Raw genomic sequence first — 9596 nt, forward strand, 5'->3', positions numbered from 1 at the left:
GTCTTTTCCCACCTCGTTGATTCTGTGATTCTGGAATGGCTCTTTGGTTCCATGAGGTTTTGCAGTGTCACAGTGGCCCTTTGATTCCATGAGGTTCCGCAGGGTCACAAAGGCCACTGGATTCCATGAGGGTACCAAAGGTCTCAGGGCTCCTTTGATTCCATGAGGCCCCACATGTCACACTGGCAACTTTGTTCCATGAGGCTCCACAGTGGCCCCTGAGTTCCTTTAATTCCATGAGGTCCCGCAGTGTCACAATGGTCCCTTGATCCCATGAGGTTCCGCAGTGTCCCAGGGTTCCTTTGGCTCTATAAGGCTGATCTCGGGCTCTGAGACAGAACTGAACCAGCAGTGGTTGTCCAGAATGTGCCCTAGAAAATATCTGTGTAACCAACTGCAATGGAGAGAAACCAGCCAAGGAAAGGAAAGAAACAATCAAGGAAGGAACTCGTGGTTCACAGAAGCAGCAAAGCAGGCAAAGGTGGGGTGTTACAGAATCCCAGAATGAAAGAATGTGCGAGTTGGAAGGGACCCCAGAGGGATCATCAAGTCCAACCCTCAGCCCTGCCCAGGCCCATCCCCAAGAGTCACAGCCTGTGCCCCAGAGGATCATCCAAACTCTCCTGGAGCTCTGTCAGCCTTGGTGCTGTGCCCACTGCCCTGGGGAGCCTGTTCAGTGCCAACCACCCTGGGGGGGGAAGAACCTCTTTCTAACATCCAACCTGAGCCTGCCCTGACCCAACTCAAGGCCATTCCCTGGGGGCTGTCCCTGGTCCCCCCAGAGCAGAGCTCAGGGCCTGCCCCTCCTCTGCCCCTCCTGAGGAAGTTGGAACTGCCATGAGGTCTCCCCTCAGTCTCCTCTTGTGCAGCTGAACACCCCAAGTGCCCTGAGCTGCTCCTCCTAAGGTTTCCCCTGCAGAGCCTTCCCCATCCTGGTGACCTCCTTTGGACACTCTCTACTGGCTCCATCTCTTCCTTCCATTGTGTCCCCCCAGAGTGCCCCACTATTGAGGTGAGGCCGCCCCAGGGCAGAGCAGAGCGGGACAATCCCCTCCCTGGCCCGGCCATGCTGGGCCTGATGCCCCCAGGACAGGGTTGTCCCTCCTGGCTGCCAGGGCACTGCTGACTCCTGGCCAAGTGGGCACCCCCCAGGACCCCCAGGGCCCTTTCCCAGCACTTCTCTCCAGCCTCTCATTTCCACTCAGTCCCCACATCTGGGGTTGCCCCATCCCAGGGGCAGAATCCGGCACTGCCCCTTGTGGAACTTCCATGGGTGGTGATTCCCAGCCCTGGCATCTGTCCAGGTCTCTCTGCAGGGCCTCCCTGCCCTCCAGGGACTCAGCAGCTCCTCCCAGGTTGGGGTCATCTGCAAACTTGCTCCGTGTCCCTTCCAGTGCTGCGTCCAAGTCATGGATGGAGATGTTGGAGAGCACAGGGCCCAGATGGAGCCCTGGGGAACCCCCCTAGTGACCCCCATCTGATGTCCCCCCAGTCACTGCCACCCTCTGTGCCCGACCCGGGAGCCCATTGCTCGCCCAGCACAGGGTGTGTTTATCCAGCTCTGGGCTGGACACTTTGTCCAGAGCGATCTGGGCACAGACACTATGGGAAGCTTCACTGAAACCCAAAAAGGTCCCATCAACTGCCTTCCCTTGATCAGCCAGGGGGGTGACGTTGTCATAAAGTAACTCAGGTTTGATCAGCAGGCCTTTCCTCTGGGGAAGCCGTGCTGGCTGTGATACCCCACAGCAGGGTGGGAATTCAGGGGTCACCCCAGACCCCCTTTTCCCACCTTTTCCCCTGGGGCCACTGCAGCACCGGCTGTTGGGTGGAGGGGAACCCCCTCCATCAGCCCCCCAGGGATGAACAGGGGGGTTGGGGACCCCCCCAGTGCAGATCCAACCCCCCCAGAGCACCAGGGAACTGCTCCAGGGCTCAAATGATGGGGACACCAAGGGACCTCCCTGGGACTCCTCTTCCTGCTGTCCCACCCCCCTTTTCAGCCCCTCTCCCACCCCTTTCCTATGGTCCCCACAACCCCCACATCCCCCCTGCACTCAGTTTGGGGCCCCCACCCCTCTCCCAATAACTTTGGGGTCCCAACACCCCTCACACTCAGTTTTGGGGGTCTCAGCCCACCACTTTTCCTTTCTTTCCCACCCCTTTCCTATTGTCCCACTAAACCACAGCTTCCCTGTGCTCCCTTTGGGGGTCCCACCCCTTTGGCCCCTCAGCTGAAGGGGTCCCTCCCCCCCTTTTTCCCACCTTTTCTCCCCTTTCATGCTCCCTTTATCCCACCCCCTCTGTGGCAGGGGGAGTTCAAGGCTTAGACAAAGTTGATTGGAGAAGTCCTGCCCTGGAGTCCCGAGTTGCAGAACGGACTCCCTGGCTTTCTAAACTCCTGCTCCCAGAGGAGCCTGGGGGCAGCTGGATCCAATCTCAGCCTTGGGTTATGCCAATGCTTTGAATTTAAGGAATTATAGAGATGGGATTGAACCAGTTTTGTCCCACAGGTTTTAATGATGGAAAAGCAGATATATTTATATCAATGAACTACTTATTCTTAATAATGATCGGACAAAAGGACTAAACCAGAATTGTTTACTACACAACATACACAGTAAAACTACCAGTAGTACAGGATAAGGTAGGACAGGGCACTACAATAAAGCAATCGTTGAAGCAATTCTACTAAAACTGGCAAACAAGCAATAATTCTTAATTAGAGATGGATGGAACTACCCCAGAGCAGAGCTCGTGGGGAGATCTCTGCTCTCAACCTGCAACAGTGACCTTGGGGGTTCCCCAGCCAAGGCAGGAATCTCAACACACCCCCAAGAAGGGTTCTGTTGGAAGAACCTGCCCCTGGGAAAGGGGACTGGCCCTTTCTGGTGGAAACCCAGGGACTGACAGTCCTTGGACTCCAGGGGTTCCCTCACCATCAGGGGCTTCATTTGGGGTGAAACCAGTCGGGGGTCCAACATCTCCTGCCTTGTCCCGGCCCCCTCTCAGCTCAGCACTGACCCCTTTGCAAATGGGGCATTGTCTTGGGGCCATTGCAGGGGGGATGTCCTGCCCCAGTGTCCCAGTGTTCCTTTAATTGCCAGAGGCCCTGCAGTGTCCCAGTGGCCCCTTGATTCCATGACCTTCTGAAACACCTCAGGCTTCCTTTGGTTCCATGAGGCCCCCCTGTCACAAAGGCCCCTGGATTCCATGAATTCCGCAGTGTCACAAGGTTCCTTTTTTTCCACAGGGCCCTGCAGTGTCCCAGTTGTGCCTTGATTCCAGGAGTATCCAAATTCTCCCAGGGTTCCTTTGGTTTCAGGAGGTCCCGCAGTGTCCCAGCGGCCCCTTCATTCCAGGCAGGCCCAGGGAGACGAAGGCAAAGACGGAACCCCGACCCCCGTCAGCATCTTGGGGGGGCGGGGGGGCAGGACCCGGGAAACGGCGGCGGCTGCTGGGAAGGGACTGGGATGGACTGGGATGGACGGGGATGGACTGGGATGGACTGGGACTGACTGGGATGGACTGGGACATCAGGATACACCGGGACCAGGACTTGGACCCAGCAGGACCCCCCAGGAGCAGGATCTGAGCACACTGGGTCCCTCCAGGACCAGAACTAAGGCAACAGGGATCATACTGGGAGCAACTGGGACCACACTGAGGGCTACTGGGAGCAACTGGAGGCCACATAGGATATAGTGGGAGGGCCTTGGAGTGACTGGGATCATACTGGTGGAAACTGGAATGTTACTGGGGCATCTGGGAGTGACTGGGAAGGACGATGAGCATGCTGAGGGCTCTACTGGGCTATACTGGGAGTGTCTGCAACCATAGTGGGGGTAACTGGGACTGTACTGGGAGTGACTGGGACTACATGAAGGGGAATTAGGACCAGGCTGGGGGCAACTGGAAGGAACTGTGAGTGACTGGATTTACAATAGAAGCAACTGGGATTGAGTGGGACTGTCAGGAGGGAAGACTGGTATCGTACTTGGAGTGACTGGATCTGTGCTAGGGGCAACGGGGAGCAACTGGGACCATACTGGGATCACAGTGGGAGCAGCTTGGCCCATGCTGGGAGCAACTGAGACCACACGGAGGGTGACTGGGGTCATACTGGGATCATATCAAGAGTGAGTGGATCATTCAGGAGGTGATTGGGATCATACTGGGAGCAACTGGGAGTGCACTGGGGATGACTGAAAGTGGCTGTGAGCAACTGGGATCATGCTGGAAGCTTCTGGGGGCAACTGGGAATGAGTGGGACCACATGGAGGAAACTGGGAGCAACTGGGAGAGACCAGGAGTGACTGGGATCATCCTGGGACTGACTGGGCGCTGAATCCGAAAAATCGGTCCGAGAAACTGCTCAGAGACTTTTTATCTTTAAGCAGCAAGGTATTTGTTTATTCAACGTTGGGAGCAAGCCAGCTCGCGCTGGACAAACTTGCTCAAAGGCTTCACACAAAATCAGCATTTTTATACAATCTTCAGCTGTGATTAAATGCATATTCAAGTGATTCCAACATCTATCTCTGCATATTAATAACAGGCGGAGTATAGGTGGAGCTCAGGCGGGGCTTGGGGCGGTGCTTCTCTTGGCCCTCAATCCTGAGGGGACTTCCACTCTTCCTCCATGGCTCTGGGGGCTTCAACTCCTCTTCCTCAGCTTGACCTTCCTTCTCTTCCATTGTTCTTGACCCGCTCACTGAAGCTTGGAAAAAGCCCTGGCTCCCGGCCTATTCCTCCTATTCCAATGTCTCCCTCATCCTGCTGTCTCTCTAATTTATCCCCTCTAGGCCTAGGACATGTTCCTGTACTATTCTCTGAAGCTTTGCTCCAGTCAGTAGAACAGAACAAGCACAGATGGTCTTGGCTGTTGGGAGCTTGTTAGCAGGCCCAAATTTCTTAGTGAACTCTTTTGGGCCTGGCCTCCTGTTTCACCAGGGACACAGCCCGGGCCCGGGTGTTACCATTCCCATTCCACGGGTTTGCATTCCTGTTCCAGGTGTTCCCATCCCATTCTAGTTGTTCCCATTCCCATTCCAGGAGTTCCCATTCCCATTCCAGGTGTTCCAATTCCCTTTCCAGGTGTTCCATCCCATTCCAGGTGTCCCCATTCCCATTCCTATTGTCCCTCTTCCCATTCCTGATGTTCCCATCCCACTTCTGTTTTCCCCATTCCCAGTTCTTGCTGTTCCCATTCCCATTCCGGGTGTCTCCATTCCAATTCCTATTGTCCCCATTCCCATTCCAGGTGTCCCCATTCCCATTCCCCCTGTCCCCATTCCCATTCCTGGTCCCCAGGGAGGAACTGCCAGAAGCTGGAGCAGGAGCCAGAATTTATTGCCCAAAGCAGGAGATTTTCACACCAAAATTAAACCCTGGTGATGTCACCGCTGTCCCCGTGATGTCACCAGTGTCCCTGTGATGTCACTGTTGTCCCCGTGATGTCACCAATGTCCCTGTGATGTCACCGCTGTCTATGTGATGTCACCGCTGTCCATGTGATGTCATTGATGTCCCTGTGATGTCACCACTGTCATTTCCCCTGCTGGTTTACCTTAAAACCAGCACACCAGGTCTGTGCCCAACGGGGGTCCCTGTGGATCATCCAACGCGGGTCCTCCCATGGCTGATGGAGTTGGAGCAGCGGCCGAAGCTCTTCCCGCAGTCGAGGCACTCGGGGCTTCTCTTACCGGTGGGTCCGTTGGTGGGAGGTCAAGGAAGAGCTCTGCGTGAAGCTCTTCCCACACACCCCACAGTTGTAGGGCCTCTCCCTGATGTGGATGTGAGGGTGGGTGTAGAGGGTGGAGCTGTCCCACATTCCCTACACGTGTAGGGCTGTTCCCCAGTGTGGATGTGCTGGTGGCTGAGCAGCTTGGTGCTTGTGCTGAAGCTCTTCCCACATTCCAAGCACTTGTAGGGCCATTCCCTGGTGTGGATGCAACGGTGTTTGCAAAGGCTGGAGCTGTCCCTGAGCTCTTCCCACACTCCGCACACGTGTAGGGCCTTCCCCACTGTGGATCATCTGGTGTTGGAGCAGGTGGGAGCTCCGTTTGAAGCTTGTCCCACACTCCCCACACGTGTAGGGCCTTTTCCCCCTATGGATCATCTGGTGTTGGAGCAGGTGGGAGCTCCGTTTGAAGCTCTTCCCACACTCCCCACACGTGTAGGGCCTTTCCCCACTGTGGATGCGACGGTGGTTGCGGAGGGTGGAACTCTGCCTGAAGCTTTTCCCACACTCCCCACACGTGTAGGGCCGTTCCCCACTGTGGATGTGCTGGTGCCTCAGGAGGTGGGTGCTCCTGCTGAAGCTCTTCCCACATTCCAAACATGGAGGAGGAGGCTGCGAGGAAGAGGAAGATGCCGCGGGCCCCCCAGGCAGGTGAGGAGGAAGTCAGTGCCCCTTTGGGTGGGTCTTTTGTCTTTTGTGGCCGTCCTGCCGGGGCCGGAGCTGGGGGGATGTCCTTGGACTTCCCTGTGGACCAGAGGCAAATCCCCTGCGTGTCCTTGTTGCTTCCTGCCCCAGGCCCCGAGGTGAGGCCGGAGAGCGTGGAGGACAAATCCCGGCGGCAGAGCCTGGTGGGAGAGGCCGTTTTGAAGGGCTCCCCGGGGCAGGAAGGCAGCGGGGAGGAAAAGGGCCGGAGATGCCCCCGCAGGAAGGGCTGCAAAGCCAGCCCAGGGGGCTGTGAGGAGGAAAGAGCCAGCGTGTGCTGGGAAGGCGGCCAGAGCTTGAGGTGGAACTGCGAGCTGGTGGTCCCTGAGCAGCCTCCCAGCAGGGAAAAGCCCTTCAGGTGTTTGGAATGTGGGAAGAGCTTCAGCAAGAGAACCAACCTCCAGAGGCACCAGCACATCCACACTGGGGAACGGCCCTACACGTGTGGGGAGTGTGGGAAGAGCTTCAGGCAGAGCTCCACCCTCCGCAACCACCGTCGCATCCACAGTGGGGAACAGCCCTACACGTGTGGGGAGTGTGGGAAGAGCTTCAGGCAGAGCTCCACCCTGTTCCGACACCAGATGATCCACAGTGGGGAAAGGCCCTACACGTGTGCGGAGTGTGGGAAGAGCTTCACTCAGATTCACCACCTGCTCCGACACCAGATGATTCACAGTGGGGAAAGACCCTACATGTGTGAGGAATGTGGGAAGAACTTCAATCAGATCTCCACCCTGCTCCGACACCAGATGATCCACAGTGGAGAAAGGCCCTACATGTGTGAGGAATGTGGGAAGAGCTTCAGGCAGAGCTCCAACCTGCTCCGACACCAGATGATCCACAGTGGGAAAGGCCCTACACGTGTGCGGAGTGTGGGAAGAGCTTCAGGAACAGCTCCAGCCTTTGCAAACACCGTTGCATCCACACCAGGGAATGGCCCTACAGGTGCTTGGAATGTGGGAAGAGCTTCAGCACAAGCACCAAGCTGCTGAGCCACCAGCACATCCCCACTGGGGAACAGCCCTACACGTGTAGGGAATGTGGGACAGCTCCACCCTCTACACCCACCGTCGCCTCCACATCAGGGAGCGGCCCCACAAGTGTGGGGAGTGTGGGAAGAGCTTCACGCAGAGCTCTTCCTTGACCTCCCACCAACGGACCCACCGGTAAGAGAAGCCCCGAGTGCCCCGACTGCGGGAAGAGCTTCGGCCGCTGCTCCAACTCCATCAGCCATGGGAGGACCCGCGTTGGATGATCCACAGGGACCCCCGTTGGGCACAGACCTGGTGTGCTGGTTTTAAGGTAAACCAGCAGGGGAAATGACAGTGGTGACATCACGGGGACATTGATGACATCACATGGACAGTGGTGACATCACAGGTACAGAGCTGACATCACAGGGACATTGATGACATCACGGGGACAGCGGTGACATCACAGAGAGAGCGGTGACATCACAGGGACAGTGGTGACATCACCACGGGTTAATTTTGGTGTGAAAATCTCCTGCTTTGGGCAATAAATTCTGGCTCCTGCTCCGGCATCTGGCAGTTCCTCCCTGGGAACCAGGAATGGGAATGGGGACAGGGGGAATGGGAATGGGGACACCTGGAATGGGAATGGGAACACCTGGAATGGGAATGGGAACATTGGGAGTAGACTGGGAACAACAGGAATGGGAATGGAGACATCAGGAACTGGGAATGGGGGCACCTGGATTGGGAATGGGAACACCGGGGAGAGGGATGGAGACACTGGGAGCAGGTTAGGCACAACAGGAATGGGAATGGGGACACCAGGAATTGGAATGGAGACACCAGGAACTGGGATGGGAACACCTGGAATGGGAATGGGAATACGTGGAATGGGAATGGGAACACCTGGAATGGGAATGGGAATACGTGGAATGGGAATTGGAACACCTGGAATGGGAACGGGAACATTCGGAGCATATTGAGGACACCAGGAATTGGAATGGGGACACCTGGAATGGGAATGGGAACACCTGGAATGGGAATAGGGAAAACAGAGGTGGGATGGGAACACCTGGAATGGGAATGGGGACAATAGGAATGGGAATGGAGACCCCTGGAATGGGAATGGGAACACCAAGAACTGGGAATGGGGAAAACAGAAGTGGGATGGGAACACCAGGAATGGGAGGAGGGCCAATAGGAATGGGAATGGGGACACCTAGAATGGGATGGAACACCTGGAAAGGGAATTGGAACACATGGAATGGGAATAGGAACACCTGGAATGGGAATGGGGTACCTGGAATGGGGACATAAGGAATGGGATGGGGACAGTAGCAATGGGATGGGAACACCAGGAATGGAAATGGGAACACCAGGAATGGGAATGGGGACATTGGGAGCAGATTGGGAACACCAGGAATGGGAATGGGGGCAGCAGGAATGGGAATGGGGACACCTGGAATGGGAATGGGAACACCTGGAATGGAAATGGGGACGCCAAGAATGGGAATGGGAACACTTGGAAGGGGGATGGAAACACCTGGAATGGGAATGGGGAACTCATTAAATGGGAATGGGAACATGTGGAATGGGAATGGGAACAGTGGGAGCAGACTGGGGACACCAGGAATTGGAATGGGGACACCTGGAATGGGAATGGAGACACCTGGAATGGGAATAGGGAAAACAGAGGTGGGATGGGAACACCTGGAATGGGAATGGGGACAATAGGAAGGGGAATGGAGACACCTGGAATGGGAATGGGAACACCAAGAACTGGGAATAGGGAAAACAGAAGTGGGATGGGAACACCAGGAATGGGAGGAGAGACAATAGGAATGGGAATGGGGACACCCAAAATGGGACGGAATACCAGGAAAGGGAATTGGAACACTTGGAATGGGACTGGGAACACCTGGAATGGGAATGGGAACTCCTGGAATGGGAATGGGGACACCTGGAACAGGAATGCAAACACATGGAATGGAAATAGGAACACCTGGAATGGGAATGGGAACTCCTGGAATGGGAATGGGAACTCCTGGAATGGGAATGGGAACCAATAGAATGGGATGGGAACACCTGGAACAGGAATGCAAACCCATGGAATGGGAATGGGAACACCCATGCCCGGGCTGTGTCCCTGGTGAAACAGGAGGCCAGGCCCAAAAGAG

General features: G+C 56.0%; 1 pseudogene; it reads left to right on the top strand.

The window, feature by feature from the left end:
• LOC135404811 (zinc finger protein 493-like) overlaps positions 1-8930 on the top strand; it is a 152662-nt pseudogene extending 143732 nt beyond the window's left edge.
• Positions 8931-9596: the final 666 nt, after the last annotated feature.

The sequence above is a fragment of the Pseudopipra pipra genome, chromosome W, assembly GCF_036250125.1.
Source record: "Pseudopipra pipra isolate bDixPip1 chromosome W, bDixPip1.hap1, whole genome shotgun sequence".
Classification (NCBI taxonomy): domain Eukaryota; kingdom Metazoa; phylum Chordata; class Aves; order Passeriformes; family Pipridae; genus Pseudopipra; species Pseudopipra pipra.